The sequence below is a fragment of the Myotis lucifugus genome, unplaced genomic scaffold (assembly GCF_000147115.1).
Source record: "Myotis lucifugus unplaced genomic scaffold, Myoluc2.0 scaffold_2031, whole genome shotgun sequence".
In the NCBI taxonomy this organism is placed as follows: Eukaryota; Metazoa; Chordata; class Mammalia; order Chiroptera; family Vespertilionidae; genus Myotis; species Myotis lucifugus.
Genome location: NW_005873079.1, coordinates 14,351 through 32,931, shown reverse-complemented (window position 1 = coordinate 32,931; position 18,581 = coordinate 14,351). Strand labels below are relative to the sequence as shown.

The 18,581-nt window shown below is 47.1% G+C and overlaps 1 long non-coding RNA gene across 1 annotated transcript; it reads left to right on the top strand.

Annotated features, from left to right (window-relative positions):
- Nucleotides 1-12,287: 12,287 nt before the first annotated feature.
- Nucleotides 12,288-15,277, top strand: LOC111824533. Its single transcript, XR_002827628.1, has 2 exons — nt 12,288-12,317; nt 14,960-15,277. It is a non-coding gene; the product is annotated as an uncharacterized LOC111824533 (long non-coding RNA).
- The last annotated feature ends 3,304 nt before the right edge of the window (nt 15,278-18,581 follow it).

The following is an 18,581-nucleotide window of genomic DNA, read 5'->3' as shown; positions in this document are numbered from 1 at the left end:
GGCTGAGACCTTGAGCCATACAGCAAGACTGGCTCTGGCAACGGTCAACAAGTTGGCAAGTTTCACTCTCTAATTACTGGCAAATGGATGTCACCCATGCTCCAGAATTTGGTAAGCAGAGATGGGCACATGTTACCATAGGTACCTGATCTCGCTTTATTTTTGCGACTTCCCAAACAGGAGAAAGCGCCAAGCATGTAATCAATCATTGCTTAGCCGCCTTTGCGGTGCTAGGTTCTCCCTTAGAGCTGAAAACAGACAATGGACCAGCATACGCTAGTTCCACTTTTCAGCAGTTTTGTCAACAGTGTCAAATTTGTCATAAAACTGGTATCACTTATGACCCTCAAGGGCAAGCAGTAGTGGAAAGAGCCAATCCTACTTTTAAAATGCAATTACTAAAAATAAAGGGGGGAGGGGAGACGGATGTTACGTGTCACCTCAAAATAAACTCAGTCATGCTCTATATGTCTTAAACGTTTTGAATTGTGATGCAGAGGGTCATCCAGCAGCTGAAAGGCATCAGGCCTCCAGCACAATAGCCTCCTCCGGGTTAGCCCAGTGGAAAGACTTACAAACTGGAAGATGGTTCGGACCAGATCCAGTAATGATGTGGGGAAGAGGTTGTGTTTGTGTCTTTCCAGAAGGAGCAGTGCAGCCAATTTGGGTGCCAGAACAGTATGTGCGACACCACAATGGACTCAGAGAAGCTCCTTGTCCCTCCATTCAAGGGACTGAGAGTTGCCCCAATGACAGCAAAGAGGAAGAAAAAGAAAACAAAGGCTACACTAGGGGCTGAGGTGCCAACATGGGGTCAGTTGAAGAAGCTAAAACTGAAGCGCAGCAAATAGCAGAAAAACATGGAGTGGAAGCTACTCCTTCAGCCATGTTTATGGCTATGTTAGCATTGGTTAGCTGCCAGTCTTCTATAAAATCTTGTGCAGCCAAAACCGAGGACTAAGTTTGGTTTTGCTATATCTATAGGTTTAAAAAATAAGCTGTAGAAATGATGAGATCAATAGAAAAGTAAGCAGTTGAAAATTAGCCGTAGAAATAGAGAGTAGGAAATAAGTTGTAGGAATATAGAAACCAGCGGAGGGTTGCAACCCAGGAAGGTTTAGGCAGGGGCAGCCAAGCCGACCTATACAGTGGGGCCTTCACTTACAAGTTTAATTTGTTCGGAGACCAAGCTCATTAAGGAGCTCATTAACTCACATTACTCTGTTAACTCAAAGCAAAAAACCTGCCAAGAGACATCTGGTATCTCGAAAAACTCGTTAGTCGGGACACTGGTAAGTCAAGGCCCCACTGTAGTTCATAGTTAGAGGTAGAGAAATAAGTTAAAAAAGTGGTAGAAATAAAGTAGCAATAGAAAGAAAGTAGAAATAGAGAAATAAGTGGTAGAAAATAAGCGGTAAGAAAATAATTAGGAAATACAAAATAAAGTGGAAATCTCCTAGGTTTTGTTTAAGCTACTGTAAAGCAGAAGATGGCTGTGGTTGATGCTGTTTAAGGAAGTAATTTTGTTTTAGACTTAGATTGCAAGCTCTTGCAGCAGCTGCATTGTTTCTAGGCTTTGGTTATCTTTGCATGTGTGAACTGATAGCTCCCTGGGACTTTGGGTCTGTGTGAGATGCCAGACTCAGAGTGGGAAGTCTCCAGCTCTGCAGGACCTAGGGTTGCTCCTTTCCATGCAGCCATGGATAAAGAAAGAGGCTGAGAAGGGACCAGACTTCCACCTGCGTGGATGGGGATGATTTGACTGGGACTGGTGCAGACTCAGTGTCGAGGTCAACCGTCCAAACAGCCTGACCAGGGGACTGGTTTTTCATCAAGGACATCTTTGCATCGGCGTCATCTTACTACGCTAGTGACAGAGATATCAGCATGGAGTCAGCTGAACAAGATGACAACTGAGGCCAAGCAGATGTTAGAAAAGCAAGTGGAATCTATGCTAACCTTGGTGAACTGTCAGTTTTCCATAAAATCTTGTGGAGCTAAATCTAAGGGCATTGAATAAGATATCCTGAAAACATTAACATGTCTGTAGTTTGATTTTTGCATTGAGATTGCTTTGTTAGTAGCCAGAATTTCTCTTGTTAACATTGCTGTTTATGGTTGTGTTAACAGCCAGGGGTGTGTTTTGATGTTTTGATGATGCTGAATAATTTGTTTAGAGTTTTTTGGATAGTGTAAATGGGCGTGTTTAAAAACAAAAGTAAAGGGGGATATGTGGGGCGCGGCTACAGTGTTTTGGCCAGGTTCAAGCCTCAGACTAATGAAAGGACAGGGTCTTCTCATTGCAAGTCCCAGCTGGAGGGCAGGGCCCTCCCAGCACAATCATAGCCAACAGTTGTGGTTGTAAGATTGAACCTATGGTGCGAACACGGGGCCCCATGTGCCTTGTGCTAGAGTTCAGGTGCATATAGTTGAGTAGGGTTGAAACTCACGAAAATGCTGTAAACAGCTTGATCGCGCCCTTACTTTACCTCGTGGCATCTGCTATAAAATAAAGACAGGGCTTGTGGGCATGGTCGTTGTCTCCTCATCAGGGAGGCAGCGTCCCACCGACACCCAGCTATCATTCTCTTATCTGTCTTTTCTCAATCCTTTCACCACCACCCCCACTCGGGATCACCCTTGGCCGTGCTGGTATAGCACAGGAGATAACAAAGGAAGGTGCTATAAACACTGAAAGTGAGATACCAAAGCAAATGAGGCCATGCCACTCCTCTGCTTAAAATCTCTCACCAGCAGCCATCACCAACAGGATACAGCTGCTTCCCGCAGGCACGCCACCCCGTCTGTATGGATCACCTTAGCTTCATCTCTGCCTGCCTGTCACACAGCCACTATATATGACAGGCATCTCTCCATGCCTTCCCTGCCTGCCTGCACCCACTGCTCTCTCCTGCTTCCATCCCACCTAAGTTATAGTCCCCTCCCCAAGACTTACCTTGTCCACACCTTAATTAAGCTTTTCTTGTCCTATTCTTCCAGTGTGACTATTAAACACTTTGTAGTTTCAAAGCAATCATTTTTTAAAAATATGTTTTATTGATTTTTTACAAAGAGGAAGGGAGAGAGATAGAGAGTCAGAAACATCGATGAGAGAGAAACATCGATTAGCTGCCTCCTGCACATCTCCCACTGTGGATGTGCCCACAACTCAGGTACATGCCCTTGACCGGAATCAAACCTGGGACCCCTCAGTCTGCAGGCCGACGCTCTATCCACTGAGCCAAACCGGTTTCGGCTCAAAGCAATCATTACCCTAAGTAGAAATTATTTGCAAATTTGTCTCACCAAACGCAAGACAAGCGGCTTGATCCCCTTCTGCATGCTGAGTGCTCACCCTGCACAGGGACACAGCAGACTCCACAAGTTTGGGTGAAAACTAGAGTACCCACGTTAACACAGTGCATGGATTCCTAAGCAGGTTAGCATTCCTGCCCCCAGCACTGAAATAGGCCGTTGGGATACCGCATTTGTAAGTCTGGGAGAAGGAAGATCTTTGGAAGAATCCAACGCTGACCTGGGCCACCTTTAGTTGGATGGACAGCACCAACTGGGAAGATGGGAGAAGGCCTTAAGGTTCACCAATTTCAGAAGTTTGCCTGGTCTGCCACATCATCAGTAATTTTTTCAAGTTGGCTGTAATATCACATTGCGTTTATAGGTATGCCTCACACCAGCCAGCACCTTCCAGCATCCTGCCAGTCCTCACTGCAACCCCTTGGGGGGCTCAGGCCCTACAACTGCACTCACCATTGATCCCGCTGTTTATTAGAAACGTAAAGCATCACCTCATTGAATCCTCTCAACAACCTGGGAGTTATTTGTTACCTATTTACTTGTGAGCAAACTGGTGCCCAGAGCAGGTGAAGCATCTTGTTGGGGTCACCAGGCTCTACACTACTCAGCGCCGTTGTCCCTGCTGGGTGGCTGACCCCAAATGAGTGGAGTGCTCCCCGCTCTCCTGCTCCAAGTCCCTTAACGCACAGTGGTCACAACATAACAGCGCTGCACTCTGCGCAGAAAAAAAAAGCTTTTTCGGGGTTCATGTGCCCTGGAGAAGGCCGGCCAGGAGGACCCTGAGGGCTCAGAAGGAGCAGCAAACTGATAAGAGGCTGAAAAGGGTGGGCAAATGGCAGGAAGGGTGCTGGGGCCCTTGGGATGCAAGGGCGGAGGGAGCAGGATCTGCTCCATTGGCGGGTGCTCCCGGGAGCCCCAGCACTGCCCTCCGCCCCTGCCACAGCCAGAGCCTGCGGGAGGGGCCAGCACTCAGCCCTGCACTGACAGCTGCAGGGCAACACCTGGAAGCCTGGCTGGCAGAGCGAGCAGGGCAGAGCCACCAGCGCCAGGCAGGGAAGAGGAGGCTCTTGCTCCCCGGTTGGCGGAAGGTAACCGGGGTTGAGGGTTGCACACCTGGCTTCGGCTGCGGGTTAGAGGATTCTGAAGGCGGCGGGACGCGCTCCCTGTCTGGCTGCCACTCGGAGCGCTCCTGCGTGCTAGTCTGGACTTTTTTGCCCACTCGCTGTGTTACCTTGGGCAACTTTCGCTCCTTCTCGGGGTCTCTGTTTCCTTCTCGGTTCAATGAAGGCGTTGGGGTTGAATGGTGCTTTTTAGTCTTATGAATTCTAACACGTGAACTGCACTTTGGCAGCCGGCAAGCTTCCTTGGTCAATTCCCCACCTACTTAAGGGCCAGCTCCGCTGCCCAGGGGGCGGAGGCTCCAGGAAGCCAAGGTGCCTGGGTCGGCGGGGGCTCTGCTGGGCGCTGGGGTTTCCTGGGGATTTTGCAGCCTGAGCCCCGGTCAGGGCTGGCTGCTGGCAGGACCTGGCTACAGAGGGACGGCCCCAGATTGCTCAGGTGACTTAGGCAGCGCGCTAGGACCACTGGCCACACTGGTGGGGTGTTGGGAAGGGGATTTGCGGCTGATGATTTGTCCTTGGAAAATAAACAGATTTGTTTTTGGAATTCTCTTCCTACACGCAGACCTGTCCCACGGTGAGTTATAAATGACAGGAGTGCTAGCTGTCATTCTCTAAAGTGGAAAGCCAACTGCTCCAGCGCTAAGTCATGGGCTCCTCCAGCGTGTAGGAAGTGGGCCTCTCTCTGCACCCACCCTGCCAACCCCCTCTTCCCTTTTCTCCCTCTTCCCTTTATAAATCCCCTAGGTTAGTCAAAAGTCCTCATTTTCATTGAATATTGGGTGGTGACCAGCGGCCTCCCTCCAGGCCTTTGGGCTCTGGGTGGGGATGGAAGCCCAGATAAGAACAGCTGTGAATCATACTGTCAGCCTCCTGACCCCCTCAGCCTGGCAGGGACGTGCAGAGGAAGCCCAGTGGGGTTCAGACAGACAGACAAACACGGGAAGATTGGATGGATTCAAACCGCTGTCCAGCTTCCTGTCCCTGTCTTGGCAGCCTCCCCAACTAGGGAATAGTGGCCCCAGCTGTCAGTTGGATGGAGCAGCCAGAGGAAGGTGGCTGAAAGGAACTGAGGACTTTGCTGGAAGTTCTTCAGCCTTCCCTTCCCTATCTCCCCCTCCCCCTCCCCCACACTCCCCTCATTCCCTCACCCCTGTAGTTTTTCTGCTCTACTGTGACTTCCATGTGAATTCAGATTCCAGGACCCTTCAAGAGGGGTGGGGAAGGGGTGAAGCAAACCAGTAGCAGTACTGACTATCTGTTATGGAGCACTTATGGGCCAGACACTTCTCTTTGCATAAAATGTGTCCTTAATTCTCTCAAAGCCTCGCGTGATGACGGGATACTGCCCTTGACCCCATTTTACAAATGTGAAACCGAGGCTCGGAACGATCACGTCCCTTAGTCACATGGCTAGTAAGTGGCATAGCTGGGACTCAAATCTGGTCTCTCTGAATCTAACACCTGTGTTCTTTCCACTGTTTTGATGCTCCTTGAGGAAGGGCAAGCTGGAATAGTACCAGCAAAACCGACGATTGAGTTCCAGTGAAAGAACAAAGCAGAACTGACTATCCCCATACTTGTAGAGCTGGGTCTTCAGCCTGACACCCCCCCCCCCCCCCCCCCCAGGGAGTGATCACAGGAATGCCAGAAATGTCCTAACTCCCCCAAACACTGCCTGAGTGGACCAATGAAGCTAAGGAATGCAGCCAAGTTCCTAACAAGGCTATATCATAAATTGTTCCCTGTGTGTCCCACTGTTGACCAATCAGGAAGTAGTGAGGGATGGCTCAAACCTTAGAATGTGTTGGTCACTTCCTGACCACTGTGCTGTAAGACCCCGCTGAAAGACCCTGACCAAAGTGACCAGTCTCTGTAACCCACATCACTTACCTAAGCCCACCCAAATGATTAGCCCTATATAACCTTTGTTCTCCTGGGAATCGGGGCTCTCTCAGCCGCTTGCCGCTGCATCAGCAAATGTGGCTGACAGGGTGGGGGGAGGGGCGGCAAACTAGTTTGAATAAAGACTCTGCTTTTGCATCGGAGGAGGCTCCCTGGTGGTTGATTCTTGGGGACCCCGAACTCTGGGCATAACACCAGACACTGCTGGAGCATTTAGAGGTGTTAGCTCAAAGTCAGGTGCAAGGGTTTCAGAGATTCTGGTGTGAATCCGGGACTGCCTTAGCCTCTCCCAGACAGCACCCCTGTTCCACAGCCCCTGCCTGATCCGGTCCAGCTGCTCTGAGTGGGTGCGGCAGGGGCCCAGCTGCTGTGTCCTAGAGGTGGTTTGAGGTCTAATGAAAGATGGATTGTCCACATCTGATCCATTAGTCCTGACCATTGGCTTGTGAATGATCACACTGTCCCCTAAGAAGCCTTTCTCAGGCTTCACTCAGTAAATACCTATGGAATGGCTGAATTAGCACCTTGTGTAGATCAATCTGCTGTCCTGCAGAAATGTGAGGCGGCCCAGAGGTAGACCTCAGGGCCCAGGGCGCCAGGCCAGACACTTCTTTCTCCACCGGTCCCTGCCCCCCTCCCTTCCCCTGCCCCACCAGCAAGGAAGCAGAGCCAAGGATGCTCCTGTGGCTTTTGGGTTTCCCTGGCAACATGTTTGCTGCCACCTGTTTTGTAAAGAATTTTAGAAGATAGAGTAGTAGAAGAAAAATTTGACTTAAAAAAATAGCTAACAGTAAAAGTGATATTATTAATGAGGTTGCTGCTCTTTCAAAGCAGCGAGGGGGCTCCTGGGTGGGGATCAGATGGTGCTTTTTGCCTTAGGGCTTCCCAAACTTTTGCATAGAAGAGTCTCTGAGAGCAAGGAAGACTGACAATTGCCCCAGGTGGTGGGGATGGGGGTGAGGATAAGGGTATCAGATTGATACCAATGAGCTTGAAAATGATTTAAGGATTTATGCAATTTTTCATTTGATTTTATATGTTGAATCTGATGTATATGTATATATATATATATATATTTTTTTTTTTCCTCAAAAATATTTGTACAACATTGATGTCCTGGCATATTGTTGTTTTAGATCCTTGGGGGCTGAGAGTAGTCAGGTGGAGAAGCACAGCAAATTTTCTGGTCTGAGGCTTAGAGTATTGTTTGCATTTTCTGTTTACTTGGTTCACAGTGATAGAGCTCTCAATCCCCTGTAGAGGTAACCCCTTCCCCCACTTTTTCAGAATGAATAAAATGTTTTAAAAATCAAATAATCATAATTGTTTCTTTTTTTTCTCTCTCTGCACCTGCCAACTTTATTGAGATATATACTAGTAATTGACATGCAACTGTTGTGTAAGTCTAAGGTGTGCACATGATGCATCGATACATGTATAGCTACTTTTTTGTTGTTGTAGTGGGAGCACTTAAGATTTACTGTCTTAGCAACTTTCAGCTATACAATTTAATATTGTTAACTGTGGCCACCATGCTGTATGTTAGAACCTCAGACCTTACTCATCTTGTAACTGGAAGTTTGTACCTCTTGACCAGCATTGCCCCATTTCCTCCAGGCCCAATTTCTGGCAACCACCATTCTGCTCCATGGTTCCATGAATTCAGCTCTTTATAAATTCTACATGTAAGTGAGATCATTGTTGTTTGTTTTCTTATTTCCAATGCTATATATATTCATTGTTCAAAAGATAAGATACTTTAGCATTCATAATATGCTAATAATCAGCACACCTAGACTCATGATATAGCCTTTCGAGTCTTTTTCTCTGCACCAGTGAGTGAGTAAATATTTTTTAAAATGAACAAATCAATGCCTTACTTTTTTAAAAAAATATATTTTATTGATTTTTTTTACAGAGAGGAAGGGAGAGATATAGAGTTAGAAACATTGATCAGCGGTCTCCTGCACATCTCCTACTGGGGATGTGCCCGCAACCCAGGTATGTGCCCTTGACCAGAATTGAACCCGGGACCTTTCAGTCCACAGGCCGACGCTCTATCCACTGAGCCAAACCGGTTTCGGCATAAATGCCTTACTTTTGATTGAATTATTGTCAAAGCTAAGAACTACCTCAGATTGCTTTTGAAAGGATGCAGAGCATTATGAAGAATTGAAAGCATCATAAAGGTTAATCTCATTTCTGCACCCCCAAAGTTCACCCCCATCCCCATAACCCACCTGTGTCATTTAGTGTCCAGCAGAGAGAAGTTCCTGCTGTGGGGCTGCTGCCTGAGTCAAAGGGTCAAGCTGTTATCCTTTTTAAGGGACTCAAGTGTCTGAAATGTCTCAAATGTAACAGAAAAGGTTGCTCTTTGGTGTTGAAGTGCAAAATTTGAGCAGAAAATTCTAAAGCCAAATTGCACAGTAAGAAAGAAGAAAGCCTTAGACAAGGTCATTGTTTTGGCATTGCATTTTATTGCCTGTTTGACTTTGGGCAGACAGGTAGCTTCCCTGAACCAAGTTCCTCTTCTGTAAGTTGGGGATAACGACCCCTACTCTACTGTCTCCTACCAGAGTCACAATGAGGACCAAGTGTCAAGTGTATGGTTATTTGCATTGCATGCAAGTGTGTATGCTATTAAAAAAAAGTTTAGATGTAGAAAGAGCAAAAGCATTGCCACTCTTTATAAAATTCTGGGATCTAATTCTTGGGTTTACCATTGGTAGGGATTAATTGTGATGCAACTACTCTATCAGAACCCTACTCCAAGTTTTCTTCAAAGACAAAAGAATTCCTTGATGGCTATCAGCTCATTGATCTTCAGGAGAAAAGGACAGAAAATAATCCCATTTCACAGAATAATAGTAGGCTTGCTCGTTTGCACAGGGGTCTCAGAGCTCTGGAGGGCTGTGTGTGTTACTTTAAGCACAGCAGAGGCATGCACGGAGGAAGCAAGGGGAGCAGCCAGATAGGCGGTGTCCCTGTGGGGGCACCCCAGGGTGTGCTGTAGGGTTTCCTACAGGTGCACACCTGGCTCCTGGTGGCTCTGGGGGGAGGAATGGGCCTTGCATGGGAGGCAGGTGACTTGGCTTCTACTCCTACCTCAGAGACAAGCTGTGCAATCTGGGTTTCATCATGTCCTCTCCTCTCCCTGAGCCTTGGCTTCTTTATCTATAAAGGGAGGGAGTTAGCCTAGATGAGTTCCTTCCAGTCTTAAACATCTAGGATTCTGGGTTATTTTCCATTCACACCTGCCCAAATAGAAGTTTGGTAGAGAAATACCACATCCAGATGAATCAGGTGTCGGAAAATGTTTCTACTTCTTTTTAAAAAAATATATATTTTATTATTTTTTTACAGAGATGAAGGGAGAGTTAGAAACATCGATGAGAGAGAGAAACATCGATCAGCTGCCTCCTGCACACCCCCTACTGAGGATGTGCCGGCAACCAAGGTACATGCCCTTGACCAGAATCAAACCTGGGACCTTTCAGTCCGCAGGCCAACGCTCTTTTCACAGAGCCAAACCGGTTATGGCTGTTTATACTTCTTGTTGCTTCAAGTTCTTTATTTTCCAAGGGTTTCCCCAGCTGGCCGCCCTCCTTCAGAGCACATGGTCCATAGATCATTGAGACTTGTTTCCACTCCTCTGTTAACTATTGTTGAGAGGGGAGAACTGCTTTCGGGCAACTTCTGAGCAGATAAGTTGACAGAAGTATAATGAAAGCAGGTTATTTATGGTAATAGAGCCATGAATGTGTGCCACTAAGTATTCACCTCTTAAATCACTAAATATGGTTTTTTCCTTTAGCACCCACTGGGGCCTTGATTGCAAGCTAAGACTTTTGCAGAAGGGAAAGAAGCACACTCTTGAGTGGTTTAGAACTCTGGGAGAGGGAGTGGGGAGAAAATCAGGAGAGGGAGGCAGCAGAGATGCCAGAGCACCAGGAGTAGTCAGAATACCATGGAGATCAAAAGGCCAATTTAAGAAAAGATTGATCCCCCAAGGGCTGGGACTGTCTGGTTTATTATTATTTTTGTTGCTGTTGTTAATCCTCACTGGAGGATATTTTTCCATTGATTATTAGAGAGAGTGGAATGGAGGGGGATAGACAGAAAGAGAGAAACATTGATTGGTCGCCTCCCACCTAAAACTGAGGTAGGCGTCTTTGACTGGAATCAAACCCAAGACCTTTCAGTCCTGTGCCAAAACTCTATCCACTGAGCCAAACTGGTTAGGGCTGGATTGTCTGGATTAATTCTGCATCTACATTGCCTGGCACTCAGTTGGACTTTAGTAAAACGTATTTTTAATCTCAGAGGGAAGGCTGGGGTGGGTGGGTGGGTGTGAGGTAATCAACCAAAGACCTTTGTATGCATATATGCATAACCCATGGACATAGACAATAGGGTGGTGAAGGCCTTGGGCAGCAGGTGAGGGTGGGCTAGAAGGGGCCATTGGGGGGGGGGAAGGGGACATATGCAATACTTTCAACAACAAAGATAAAAAATACATTAAGTGAATGAGTGAATGAATCTTCTGAAATGAAGTCTTTCCTGAAATGTTGCAGTAACCCTCAGGTGGTTATAGTAGCCTCTTTCACATGTGAAGTACTTACAACCACCAAAACACTTTCATGTGCATTATCTTCCTAGCGATGCCAGAGATCAAAGGAGGCCAAAATAAAAGCATTTCCTCAAGTGTGACATTCTAGTACTAGTAGAAATGGCTTTGGTTTATTATTCCTAGATGAAAATTCCCTCTATAAATGCATCAAGAAATATTTCAGAGGGGAGGGTTTAAGCCTTAGTAGACAATTCCACAAATTTGCATTCAGAGTTAGAGGAAGAAAGAAAGGCTTTGCTTAACTTCTGGGGGAATAAACATTTCTTGTTTCCTTTGCAGCAGCACTGTTTTACTGCTAGTTGGGACAGAACTGACACCATCAGATTCTGATGAGACAGATGTTTTTGGTGCTGTCATTACTCATGGCCACAGGCTCCTGGGCTCCTTGGCCACTGGCTGAATCAGATTAAGACACTGGGCTGTGAGGCTGAGGGCTTGGGCTGTCTTTTGTTGTTGTTGTTTTCTACACTCTTTCTAAGGGTGAACTGGCTTCTGACAGCAGAAACAGACGCCTCTACTGTTTCACAGCGGACCTCATGGACAGATTCTGTTGCCTCGCCTTCAGAAACGAGCAGGTGTATACATCGTGTTCACGGAAAAACATGCAAACCCATAGAGAACTTTTATGTGTTTACTTGAGCCAAACTGTCCACACTTGCCAGGAAGCAGAATCTCAAAGGGTTGGGACAATGCTCCAGAGAATGGCTGTTTTTCACTGTGTTTTATTCATTCTTTCTCTAAATTATTATTTAATACATTTTTATTGATTTCTGAGAGGATTTCTGAGGGAAAGAGTGATAGAAACACCCGCTACTGGGGATCGAGCCCACAACTGGGCCTGCGCCCTTGACTGAAATCGAACCCTGGACCCTTCGGTCTCTAGGCTGATGCTCTACCCACTGACCAAAACCGGATGGGGCGTTACTTTGTTTTATATGTGACAATCCAATCCAAGGAGAAGACATACGTGGGTTACAGGAAATCCACTGGTGATAGATGAGGGAGGGAGGGAGGAAGGGAGGGAGGGAGGAAAAGGGGGGTGGGGTGGGGAGTGGGGGTACACCTCTGGGATTGGATATAAAGCAAAAGGATAGATGCATACTTCTTTTTTAAAAAAATATATTTTTATTGATTGCAGAGAGGGAGGGAGAGAGAAACATCATTGATTAGGGAGAATCGGGGATCGGCGGCCTCCTGCACACCCCATAGTTGGGCTCGAGCCCGTGACCAGGGCTGGCATGCTCCCTGGCCCCGAATTGAACTCAGGACCTTAAGGTCCGCCACAGGCTGACATCGGCTCTACCCACTGAGGCAAACTGGCCAGGGCCACACCTACTTCTTTTCCTGAGGTGGGTGCAGGATAGATAGTTAACAGGCAACAATACACATGATAACAATAAGAATGAAGGAATTTATGGTCTCTTTCCTGCAGGGCTCCCAGGGGCATTTGCTTGTGTGGGGGGTGGGGGGATGGGGGGAGAGTAGGGGGGATAATGTTACAAGCTCCTCTGACATTTCAGAGGTGTGTTGTCTTAGATGCAAAAGGACCATAGGTTCAGTTAAGGTAAACGCTGACCTGGTCAGGGAAGACTCAGGCCTAGGACCCGACTACCCACCACAAGTGCTCTTAGTGACAGCCTCCCTTCAGACCATCCCTGTGGTCGCTTTAGGCCTTTCAGTTTGCAAGACCGCCAGGCAGGCCTTCCCCTGAGCTCGTCAGGTTAGCATGTGGCCCCTTTTGTCCACAGTTGTGTGGGAATAAACAAGTCATCCTTTCTGTCAAAGAAGGGAACTTAGGCAGCCTCCATTTTGACTCCAGGGACTTGGCAGCCGCCATTTCGAAACGGCATAGGTCAACCCCTCCCTCTTATCCTCTCCGCCCCCACCCCCCCCCCATTTTAATTTCGCTGCTTTATTTCTCTTTTAAACAAATTCACATTTCATTTATGTTGACATAAACTGTACAAAATTGACTTTCTTCACCGAAAATAACAGCTATGTTTTCTGTATTCTTCCTAGATAAACTACAAAACGCATTCTTATAGGTTGTCTAGGTTTTGCTTATAAATTGAGACGTGGCAGTAGATGTATCCACGGAAAAAGACAGAATGAAACAGACCGATCTGTTGTCAGGATCCATGGCCTCTGATCCTGTCTTGACCATGAAACAGAAGTGTTCCGCATATTCTAGCTTATGGAGCCCTAACTGGTTTGGCTCAGTGGATAGAGCATCTGCCTGCTGACTAAAAGGTCTCAGGTTTGATTACGGTCAAAGACATGTACCTTGGTTGTGGGCATATCCCCAGTAGGAGGTGTGCAGGAGGCAGCTGATAAATGTTTCTCTCTCATCGATGTTTCTAACGCTCTATCCCTCTCCCTTCCTCTCTGTAAAAAATAAATAAATAAATAAAATGCATTTAAAAAAATAAAAATCATCATTCTCCCCTTTTGGTTCAGTCTCTGGCTCATTGAAGTCTACATACACGTGACCCTCCTAAAAAACAACAACAACAACAACAAAAACCCACCCCACAAAAACCAACAACCAAGTTGGCATCACTGGCTTGAGTCAAACTGTCCACACTTGCTGGGAAGGAGAACCGCAAGGGGTTTGGACAATGCTCCAGAGAATGGCTGTTTTTCACTTTGTTTTATTCATTCTTTTTTCTAAATTATTATTTAATACATTTTTGTTGATTTCTGAGAGGAAGGGAGAGGGAGAGAGCGATAGAAACGTCCAGGATGACAGAGGATCACCCGTCCGCTGCTTCCTGCACACCCGCTCCTAGGGATCGAGCCCACAACTGGGCCTGCGCCCTTGACTGTAATCGAACCCAGGACCCCTTCGGTCCCCAGGCCGATGCTCTACCCACTGACCCAAACCGGCCGGGGCGTCACTTTGTTTAATACGTGACAATCTAATTCAAGGAGGAGACATAAGTGGGTTACAGGAAATCCACCGGTGATAGATGAAGGAGGGAGGGAGTGATGAAGGTACCAAAGTGGGGTGGCGGGGGGACCTCTGGGATTGAATAAAAAGTGAAATGATAGACGCACACTTCTTTTTATTTATTTTTTTGATGTTTTACAGAGAGGAAGGGAGAGGGAGGGAGAGAGAAACCTCATCAATGAGAGAGAATCTTGGATCGGCCGCCTCCTGCACGCCCCCTAGTGGGGCTCGAGCCTGTGACCCGGGCGGGTGGGCATGGGCCTGGGACCCAAAATCGAACCCGGGACCTTAAGGTCCGCCACAGGCTGACCTCGGCTCTACCCACTGAGCCAAACCGGCCAGGGCCACATCTACTTCTTTTCCTGAGGTGGGTGCAGGATAGATAGTTAACAGGCAACAATACACGTGATAACAATAGCAATGAAGGAATTTATGGTCTGTCCTGCAGAGCCCCCAGGCGCATTTGCTTGCGTGTGTGTGTGTTGGGGGGGAGGGCGCGGGGCGGGGACGGCGGGATGCTACAAGTTCCTCTGACATTTTATAGCATAGGTATGTTGTGTCTTAGATGCTAAGGTAAACACTGACCTGGTCTGGGAAGACTCCGGCCTAGGTAGGACCAGACTACCCACCACTACTGCTCTTAGAAACAGTCTCCCTTCAGACCATCCCTGCGGTGGCTTTAGGCCTCTCGGTTTGCAAGACCGCCAGGCAGGCCTTCCCCTAAGCTCGTCGGGTTAGCATGTGGCCCCTTTCGTCGTCCACAGTTGTGTGGGAATAAAGGAGTCATCCTTTCTGTCAAAGAAGGGAGTTTAGGCAGCTTCCATTTTGGCTCCAGGGGCTTGGCAGCCTCCATTTTGAAATGGCAAAGGTCAACCCCTCCCTCTTATCCTCTCCACCCCGCCTCCCCCTCCCACTCCCCCGTTTTAATTTTGCTGTTTTGTTTTTCCATTAAACAAATTCACATTTTATTTATGTTGACATAGACTGTACAAAATTGACTTTCTTCACCGAAAATGACAGCGATGTTTTCTGTATTCCTAGACCAACTACAAAACGCATTCTTGTCGGTTGTCTCGGTTTCGCTTATAAATCGAGACGCGGCAGTAGATGTAACCACGGAAAAAGACGGAATGAAACAGACCGATCTGTTGTCAGGATCCATGGCCTCTGATCCTGTCTTGACCGTGAAACGGAAGTGTGCCACATATTCTTGCTAAAAAGCTTATGAGGATATAGGCTCAACGAAGGAATGTAAACAGCGACACCCAGATGTGGGTGTAAGGATGGCGGGTTCTTTCTTCAATGTTTCACAGTCATTTGTTTAAGATCATCGAATAAAGACGAAAATCCACACCGAAATCCTTGTCTGGCAAGCTCACGTTTCTTTCACTACCTGGTCGTTTCACTGTTGGTTACAGATTTCTCGTAGCACACTTAAAACTCCTGCTAGTCAGAGGTTAGTCGTGAGCTTCATTGCACAATTTTATGAAACAGATTCCTTCCACACCTTCTCAAAATTTATTTCTTCAAAGAACTGATAACTCAATGCCCAACAACTGTGACAATGAATGTGATGTCTGCAATGACCTCACTAAAACAAGCCCAAAGTGCCATCGGCAGAGATCACGCAGAAGTGCAACGTGGCGCTTCCGATGATGCCTGCCGCCCTCTGGAAGAACAACAGTTCGTTCTCCAAAGCATGAGAGTTCACACCGGGGCCATTTAAGCAGAGGATCAGTGGCTAATCTACTCAAGAGATCCAGTGATTAAGTGACCCACCTATATCTTACAGCTTTTCTCTGTTTCCTTTCAAATTTCTCAGATTTTTTTTCAATATCAAATATAAGAGAGAACGCATTTTAAAAGTCCCTTGGGTATTTCCGACACTTTCGGAATTATCTGTAGGAAGCTCTGACTTAGTTGTGTAGACTTTGATGTATGTGTCCACCGTTAAATCCAAATCGTGTTTCACATCGAAATGCATGTTAAGCAAAGCTAAGCTACTTGACCTTTGCCCTGTCAAAGTGTTCCTCGGGTGTGCTTTGAGATGCTTTGCCCGTTTTCATAGCGCTCGTTCTCAACCTTCATCACAGGGAGAATTCGTAGGACCTTTAGCAATGTATAAACATGAGGAAAAAACTTGATGTCTGGCAGGTGGAGGGTGCCATGGTGGATGGAAGCTCTATATCTTTTCCTCTGGGTTTCCACTTGGTTCTCCAACAATGCAGCTCAGCTGAGAGTGCTGCATCAGGATTGGGTAAGTCGCTGCCGTACATGTCAGCCGGGTGCTCCTCCCGCATATTGAATTTGAGCCGTCCCGTGACAGAAGGGACCAGAGATCAGCATTGAAGAGCTTTGGGGTACTGTTCTGAGACTATCTCTTTCAGTTCCTGAACAATGTGTTCCACTGTTGTGACGCTTAGAGGCTCTTTATAGCACCTCTCAGAAGTCAGCTGAGACTCCAGGTTCCCTTGCTGAGCTCTGCGGAGCTTCCCAGGGAGCTTCATCAGAATAGCAAGTGTGGTTGCCAAATTGGTGGCTTCCTCAAACCAAAATTCACAATAAACTTCAATATCTTCCATCACTTCATGTAGCGAATGCAGCGCCTGCAGTTGAGCTATTGGCTGCAGAGAAGACATCAGAGGTCTGACCCTGGAGATTTTCCCCAGAGGCTCCTGTGAAAGGTAGAACGTTTTTAAGAACAACAATGGTAACCACGAAATCAAAATCTGTTGCTACACTGCAGAGTGTGAATGCTTGGCCTGCTATACAGTTTTCCCATCTACTATGTGTGTCCTCATGTATACCGCCTACACAGAAAACAAGCTCTCTCAGGAGCTCCACTACAATTTCAAAAGCATCGTGCCTGCCCGCCCGCTGAGAATGGCAAATTTCCTTCAGTTCTTTCCCGCTTTCTTCATTGTTCTGGAAGAGGACAGAAATGACACTGCCAAGCTCTAAAAGCGTTTGTGGTGACGGGTGGAAAAAAGATCAAACTTCCTCCACTGTTCCAAAGGCAACAGACGCTCCCGTGACAGGCACAGATCTGGCCGAACTCGGACTTCAGGCACAGCTAAGAGCACAGTGTGTAGACAGCTTGGGGAGGGATGTTTCTCCAAAAGTCTAGAAGCAACAACTTTCCTTTTGGAAGGAAAGCCACTGGACACAATGTAAGCCTGGCCACGACAATATTCCATGCGTAATCCCCACTTCACGGGTCTCGTCGTGGGAAATGTCATAGCCAAAATTTCAGCAGCGGCTTCAGAAGGCAGGAAACCCACAGATTCCTCTCTCAGGTCATGAGCTTCGTCAGCAAACCTCACCAACGCGGGCAGGTGCTCTTCCCCTGCTGTGTCCACTACGTGCGTGCGTGCCTGCGTCCCTTACGGGGGCCATGGAAAAGAAGGGAGAGTCTCTCACTCCCCTGAGCGTTCCTTCCCCGAATGCGGCTCTCATGGATCTCTAGCATCTGCTTCTGCTTGTACTTTTGAACAGGACGGTGCGTTGACTGCTGTGGTCTCAAAGGGCTTTCTCAGAGAGAACCTCTTCACCAGAATTTATCGGGCACTCCGACAGTGCCTGCCTGCCTGCCTGCCTGCCTGCCTGAAAGTTATCCGGAGTGAAGAGGCCTTCTGGGATTTCATCAGCTTCATGTCCATCTAGAGCAGTGGTTCTCAACCTTCCTAATGCCGCGACCCCTGAATACAGTTCCTCATGTTGTGGTGAACCCCAATTTCATTGTTACAGATTGAACATAATGAAAGCATAGTGATTAATCACAAAAAACAATATGCAATTATACATGTGTTTTCCGATGGTCTTAGGCGACCCCTGTGAGAGGATCGTTCGACCCCCAAAGGGGTCGCGACCCACAGGTTGGGAACCGCTGATCTAGAGGTATCTTTTGTTTTCCCATAAGAATCAAAACTGCAAATAAAGATTTTAAAGTATTCTTTTGTTTACTTTCTCTTCAAGGGTTAAAGGTAAAGTGTCTTCATCCTGTTCTTCACCCCCTTCTGTATTGGAGTTCTGAGCAAGGCTGTAGTTGATCGCTCTATGTTTGTTTTTGTTCCTGTTCAGAAGTTTCGTCAATTTTTTTTCCTGTTTCCATGTCCTGATTTCATCTTCGCTCAATTCTTTTATTCGTTTTCTATGTCTACTATGTGGATTGTTCAAATGACTGGTAAGATCACCTATTGTTGGTATTACATTATCTCGAAGAACTGTCCTATAAGGAAGGACTAGTTCTACAGATCATAGAGGTCTCAGAGTGTTTGGCACATCATCGATAATGTTTATTGAGTTGTTCAGGCGTTTTATCTTCTAAGTTTGCTCTCCTACAATTTCCCACCCACTTCTGGCATCTGGCCGGATCCCTCGGGAAACTGAAGAAGGCCAAATCTGACTGCATGCTCTTCCGAGTGCAGTCCGCCGCCCCCCCCCACCCCCCCGAAGAAGTTTGGCATCTTCGCTGGCGCCCCACCCCCGGTCCAGCACTCCCCTCCCCCCATGCCCACCACTGTCTTAATAATACAAAATGCAAGTACAAAACATTGTACAAGTATGCTTTTCACTACATGGAAGTGCAATAATACATTTGTGTGGCTTATAAAAATATATCTTCATTGATTTCAGAGAGGAAGGGAGAGGGAGAGAGAGCCAT